Here is a 6,846-nt window from a genome sequence, read left to right on the forward strand (position 1 = left end):
TTTTTTTTTTTTTTTTTGGAGGCAGGGTCTCACTCAATCACCCAGGCTAGAGCACAGTGGTGCAAGCATGGCTCATTGCAGCCTCGATCTCCTAGGGTCAAGAGATTCTCCTGCCTCAGCCTCCTGAGTAGCTGGGACTACAGACATGTGTCACCACACTTGGCTAATGTTTAAAATTTTTTTGTAGAAACAGGATTCACCATTTGCCCAGGCACACCTCAAACTCCTGGGCTCAAGCGATCCTCCCACCTCCGCTTCCCAAAGTGCTGGAATTACAGGCGTAAGCCAGTGTGCCTGGCCAATTTTCCAGACTTTCTTAAACCATATGCAAAAAACCTGCTCATCTACAGACAGCTTTGCCTGTCTTCAGAACAATTTAGGACCACCGTCATGAATCTGTTTATGCAAAAGCTCTCTCCAACTTACTCGCAAAACTAATGAAAGCACGTAGGTACAAGTGAAAATGAGATGAGTGGCTGGGCACGGAGGCTCACACCTATAATCCCAGTACTTTGGGAGGCCAAGGCGGGCAGATCATGAGGTGAGGAGTTCAATACCAGCCTGGCCAACATGGTGAAACCCCGACTCTACTAAAAAATACAAAAATTAGCCGGGCATGGTAGTGCATGTCTGCATCCCAGCTACTGGGGAGGCGGAGGCAGGAGAATCGCTTGAACTCGTGGAGGCTGCAGTGAGCTGAGATCACGCCACTGCACTCCAGGTTGGGCAACAGAGCAAGACTTGGGTAAAAAAAAAAAGAAAGAAAATGAGATGACTTTTTTCTTTACATACACACCAGAAATAAATATGTGGACACTGTCAAAATAAACTAGCATATACAATCAACCAAGTTACCCAACCACTAGTGTTCTCTCCACCTGTTCAACTTAATAGGTAAAAAGCTGCCATTTACTATATGCTGGGCCCTGTTCTGAGTCACGTGGATATACAACATTCTCATACAAAGTCATTCCAACTCTATTCCCCTTCTCCTGAACTCAGAGACTATATATTCTGAGCTAATTCAGTCAAACATTTAACAAACGAGTACTATTTGTAAAAGAGTATATTGCACACTAGAGGAAATTAGCAATGATTAAGATTTTCCTCTATCTCTCTCAAGGAGCTTATAATCCAGGAAAGCCCTCCATGGATATAAACTAAAAGGTCATAAGGAAAAAACAGATGAGTGGAGACATCAGGCTAGCACTGTGCGGGAGAAAAACAATGCAGTTAATTCTGAAAAGCAGGTTACAGAAGTAGAAGTAGCAGCATTTAAGACAAGTCTCCAAGATTCTGAAAGGGAGAAAAAGGCAGAAAGGATATTTCATAGTAGTCTGCCAATAATGGAAGTGGCCAGAGGTCTTGTGTTGAAATATAAGGTGACAAGAAGAGACGCAGGCTGGGCGAGGTGGCTCATGCCTGTAATCTCCGCACTTTGGGAGGCCAAGTTGGACAGACTGCTTAAGCCCAGGAGTTTGAGGCCAGTCTAGACAACATAGCAAAACTCCATCTCTACAAAAAATACAAACATTAGCCAGGCATGGTGGTACATGCCTGTAGTCCTAGCTACTTAGGAGGCCAAGGCAGGAGGAGGAAGGGAGGTGGAAGTTCCAGTGAGCTAAGATGACACCACTGCACTCCCGCCTGAATGACAGAGCAAGACCCTGCCTCAAAAAAACAGAAACAAAAACAAAAAAGAAGAGATACAGTAAAAGATCAAGCTAAAAGAAAGAAGTAGGCCAGATAGCAAAGATCTTAGAGTGATTTCCTAACTCTGTAACACTAACTCTCAACCAGGAGAGGAGGGTGGTAGCACTTCTAAGGTAAAAATCTTCAGAGGAGAAAGCCCATGATCTTACCAACAAAACTGTCATATCCCTCAGGTGTGATGGAACAGGGATATGACAGTTGAGAACCCCTGATGTATACTTGAGAGAGGGGGTATGATAGGATTTGATTTGCATATTAAATAATCCTGACAACAGGACAGAGAAGGACGAGAGACCAGAAAAGAGAGGCCAGTTGGAGGACTACAGCAACTATCTTCGTAAGGAGTAACAGCTTCAGAGAGGGGAGGGGCAGAGGAAACATGAAAGAAAAGAGGAAAAGACTGATGGAAAAGACTCATGGAGGTAAAAATCTGGTCAACAAAGGAAGTCTCTAAGGGTTTCCAGGCTAGGTAGTGAGCAGGACAAAAATGCTATAAAGCAAAACATCTTATTACCTTATATGTGGGCAGGGATGTGCAGTATACAAAGTATAGCCACTTTATATGTACTACAAAGCAAAAAGAGTCCAGGTAATTGTTCTCAGTTCACAAATACAGACTGACTTCCAAGAGAGATTTAACAAACTTGTCCATGGACAAGAAGCAAACCTGAATATTTCAAATCCAGTTCTATCATTCTTTTAAGAAGCCCCCTCAAAAACAATTGCTTTTGATGCATATAATAAATCTCCAAAAAAGAAAACCCTTAAAGAAAAAGCATGTAATCTCTTGGGAATTAAATCATACTTCAAATATAAGAAATATTTTTATACTTGTGCTCTGGTTCCCTCTACGCAAAAAACGGGTCAATGATTTAGTCAGCAATGCAGGTGCTGCATCTATTTCATTAGACCCTAAAAGTTTAGATACAGATCGGAAGGTGACAGTTTTTACTTTGTATAAAATACCACTTACTATGTGATTATGTGAAAGGCCAAAAATAACTGTAAAGAAATATTCTTAATAGTAACTATATTCAATATAGTAAAACTGCATTTCTAATGTTGTGGTTGGCACTGATGTTTATTAAAAATACTTCACCTGGGTCTTGTGTGGTGGCTCACACTTGTAAACCCAGCACTTTGGGAGGCTGAGGTGGGAGGATTGCTTGAGTCCAGGAGTTCAAGATTAGCCTGGGCAACACAGGGAGACCCCTGTTTCTACAAAACAAAACAAAACAAAGAAAACAAATTGTTTTAAGTAGCTGGGCGTGGGGGTGCATGCCTGTGGTCCCAGCTACTCAGGAGGCTGAGGTGGGAGGATCACTCGAGCCTGGGAGGTAGCTGTGATAGCACCACTGCACTCTAGCCTGGGTGACAGAGCAAGACCCTGCCTTTAAAAAAGAAAAAAAAAATCATTTGGAGACTTAAAGCCAGGGTCAGAAAAAAATAAACAAATATACTTTATAACATTAACATATTCCAGAAGGTGGATTACAGACTTTGACTTTATTTAACCAACATTTAAGCACTTTATGTTTAAACGCCTGAGCAAGGTGTTGGGACAAAATGATGACATAGACGCCACAGAGTTTACTATGAACAATTTATAATACAATATGATATAATGATGAGGGAAAAATAGAGAACTATGATTGCAGAAAGGAATATTCATTTTAAAAAGACTTCCAAAGTACTCCAAAGGGAACAGAATATTTGATATGAACTTTTAAGAACTGGAGGGAATGGGACTCAGACAGGACATACCAATCAGAGAAAAGAATATAAGCAAAAAAGGTCTGAAATAGCTTGGGATGTTCACAGAATCAAGAGCAGTCTTGTTTAGCTGGACAGTGTGGAAAGCGGACAAAGACGACAAGATAAAGTACAGAGATGACTGGGGACCAGACTGCAAGGGGCCTGAATTGTGATGCTGGTATCTCTGAATTCTAAGCTCCAAACCACAGGCAGTCTTAGAAGCTTGCTGAGCCAGAGGCTGGTAAGATCTGTGTTCAGGAAAGAGAACTCTGGCAGCCAGGCAAAGTATGGAGAAAAAGGGGTGGGGAAGAGCCTGAAGACAAAGCTAAAACCTTTAAGCCAAGCAAGCAATCTGAGGTTTTAACAATTACACTAGTCCAGTATTTTAAAAGGGTTTCAGTGTTGATGAAATTATTGCACGTCTTCCCTCTCGTGATCATCCCAAACACTGTGAAGCAGGTGTCATCATTCTTCCCATTTTACAGATGAGGAAACTAGCTAACAAGCCATTAACTGTCAAGTCAAATGCTATGAAAACAAGGACAAAGCCCAGGCTCAGTAATTATCCACACAATGAAAAATAAAGAACAATTAATTTCTTTTGAAGATTGCTACCATACAATAAAGCACAGAGTGAGCCAGCTACATTACCCTGTATTACCACTGGCGGTGTTAAAAATTCATCTATTTTCTTAAATGTTTGCAACTTGTGTAACAAGCTAATTATCTTTAAAATAGTTGAATTTGACTTACGTTAACGTCATGTCAAAGACCTATACTTTTTCTCCACAGCAAACAAAAAAGCACCTGCACTTTGAATTCTACTTCCTATGGAGCTAAGTAAGAATATTCTCCCCTCCCTTCAATGTTTAAAACTGGCATTTCACTCATGTAACGGGCTTACATAAAAACCATTATACCCAAAATGGAAGCAGTAAACTACTTTTTGAATTATTAAAAATTCATTATTTAGCAAGTACAATTGGATCTGAGTTATAAGATGTATTAATTGAAAGGAGCTTCTACAGGTATGCAAAGGCACAATCTCAGAAATAGGTTCTGTCATAAGGAAACGACAGAGAGACTCTGAGACCTATTTCAGAATGGTTCAATCCAAAATAACTGATGGAAGAATACATGACCTTGAAAATGCAGAATGATAGATTCCACTCCCCCGTCCCCTCCCCCTTTAAATTCGAAGTCCACGATATGGTCAAAGTGTTCTGGAATGGGTCTTATTTTGCACAGGAAGGATCTATCTTGGGGATTCCCGTTCAGTCTTACCCACAGCATCGTCTATTATCAAAACTGCTCGTCCCTACCCCCTCACAAGCTTTCTAACATTGTTTTAAAAACAAGACCCAGAAATGTAAAACCCCTTCTTAGGAACTTGGGCAATAAGTCAAAGTATCCAACTCAGGTAGTTATCAGCAAGAACTACATTTATATAAATTTTTCCAAGAATCGCATGCCTCCTCTCCAGTGAATCTTCCTATGTTTTTAACTAGATTAAGTCTTTATAACTTGTCTATAGAGGACAAAAACAGAAAGGTGGCAAAAAAGAAATCAAAACAGTTCTGCATGATTTAGGGGTCTGTACCAAGAGCTCGGCAGGTCCTGCAATCTGCGCACAAGATGCAAACTGAATTCTAGGGCAACACGAAGCATTTCTAACAAGACACACACTGGTTTCTCCAGCGGGAAGAAGCAGGGAGCTTTAGAAATGCCTGCTGGAGACGCGTATTCTTGGAAAGGAGCAGGAAGAGGCTCCGCAGCATCTCGGGGCGCCCTTTGCGCCGGGGTCTGCCCGGCGGCGCGAGGGTGACTGTGGGCCTGTCACTCCTAGCTCCAGCTGTAACCTTCGCCAAACCTTGCGCCACACCGGCCCCGCCCTCCAGGCCCGCCCCTCGCGCCGCGCGCCGCGCCATAGGCCGGCGCGCCCGTCACTCAGCCGGCCTCCCGGCCCCGCCCGCCTGCGGCCCTCCTCCCCCGCCCCGCGGTTTTCCCTTCCCCGGGCCCCAAAAGGACAATGCTGGAGGGGAGGAGAACGGAGGGGACGCGAGAGAGCGGCCCAGCCTGCCGGCCTGACCCCGCTGCCGGGGACGTCGGGCGCCTCCCGCCGGTCGAAGCCTTCCTCCCGCACCCGCTTTCGGGGCTCCGCGCCACAGCCTCACGTCTAAGCACCCCCGCCTCACCTCCCCCGAAAGAGCCTCCCCGGCGCGGCGACACCTGCCCCAAGCAGGAGGCTGCTGACGGCAACCCATTGTGCGGACTCATCGTCCGCTGCCCACCCGGGCGCACGAGCGGCAAGCCGGGGTGCCGGCGACCTGGGGTCTGGGCGGGGGTCCCAGGGCCCACAGCTCACCAGCACGCCAGGGCACCACCAGGGTCTGGGGCGGCCCGGGCTTCCTCGTCTGGCCCCGGAGTCCCCGGCGACGGTCCGGTCTCCCTCGGTCTGGCCCCGGAGCCTCTGGTGGCAGCCCGGCCTCCCTCGGTCTGGCCCCGAAGCCATCGGCGTCGGCCCGGCCACCCTCTGTCTAGACCCAGAGCCCCCGGCGGCGGCACGGCCTCCCTCGGTCTGGCCCCGGAGCCCCCAGCGGCGGCCCGGCCTCCCTGAGGCTGGCCCCGGAGCCCCACGGCGGCCAGCGGCCGGCCTGCCCAGGCCCGCGCCCACCCGGCAGAGGGGCCACTCCGCGCCCTCCCTCCCCGCCGCCTGCCCGCGGTACCTGCCGAGGCTGCCGGGCGGCGCGGCGGCCGGCGGGGGCGCCTCTCCTCTGGCTCCGAGGGGCTGCGGGCGGCTGCGGAGCGCCGGGCGGCCCTGGCCTGCGCCTTACGTAAAGCGGCGGCAGCGGCCCCAGCGCCACTCGGCGGAGGGCGGGAGGCGGCGCGCCGGGAGCCGCTCCGCTCCGTTACCCGGCAACTGGCCTCAGAGCCCCGCCAACCAGGGGCGCGCTCCATATCCTTCCGCCCGGGTGCCGGGATTACATCAGCGCCGGCCGGGCCCCGCCCCTGCCCCTCCCTCCGGCTGGGCCGCGGGCGCGCGCGGGAGATGGGCCACAGGCTGACGGCGCCGGGGCCAGGCCGGTGCTGGGGCCGGCGGGGCAGGGGGTCTAGGGCCCGGGGCGCGCAGTGCAGCCAGGCGGGGGCGGCGGAAGGCGCTGTGAGGTGAGAGGGCGGGCAGGAAGCGGGAGCCCACCCGTGTGCTGGGCATCGGAGAAGAGATGCCTCCCGCGGAGGGGCACGTGGGACTGCCCTCGGCAGAAGCCCCCGACCTCCGCCGCCGCGCCCGGCCCCCGGCCCGCGCTGGGGAAGCGGGGCTGGGGAAGTGGGGCTCGGCGTGCACGGCCCCGCCCGCGGCGCGGTGCAGCCCCCGCCTTC

General features: G+C 49.7%; 1 protein-coding gene across 6 annotated transcripts in view; it reads right to left on the reverse strand.

Annotated features, from left to right (window-relative positions):
- The window catches only part of KIAA0232 (KIAA0232 ortholog), an 88,282-nt gene extending 81,893 nt beyond the window's left edge, over positions 1-6,389 (reverse strand). For all 6 annotated transcript variants that reach the window (XM_032254130.1, XM_032254129.1, XM_032254128.1 and 3 more), the window contains exon 1: positions 6,195-6,389. The gene's annotated coding sequence lies outside the window, so the exon portion shown is untranslated. The remainder of the gene's footprint in view (positions 1-6,194) is intronic.
- Positions 6,390-6,846: the final 457 nt, after the last annotated feature.

The sequence above is a fragment of the Sapajus apella genome, unplaced genomic scaffold (assembly GCF_009761245.1).
Source record: "Sapajus apella isolate SASKATOON/1434 unplaced genomic scaffold, GSC_monkey_1.0 scaffold85, whole genome shotgun sequence".
NCBI classification, from domain to species: domain Eukaryota; kingdom Metazoa; phylum Chordata; class Mammalia; order Primates; family Cebidae; genus Sapajus; species Sapajus apella.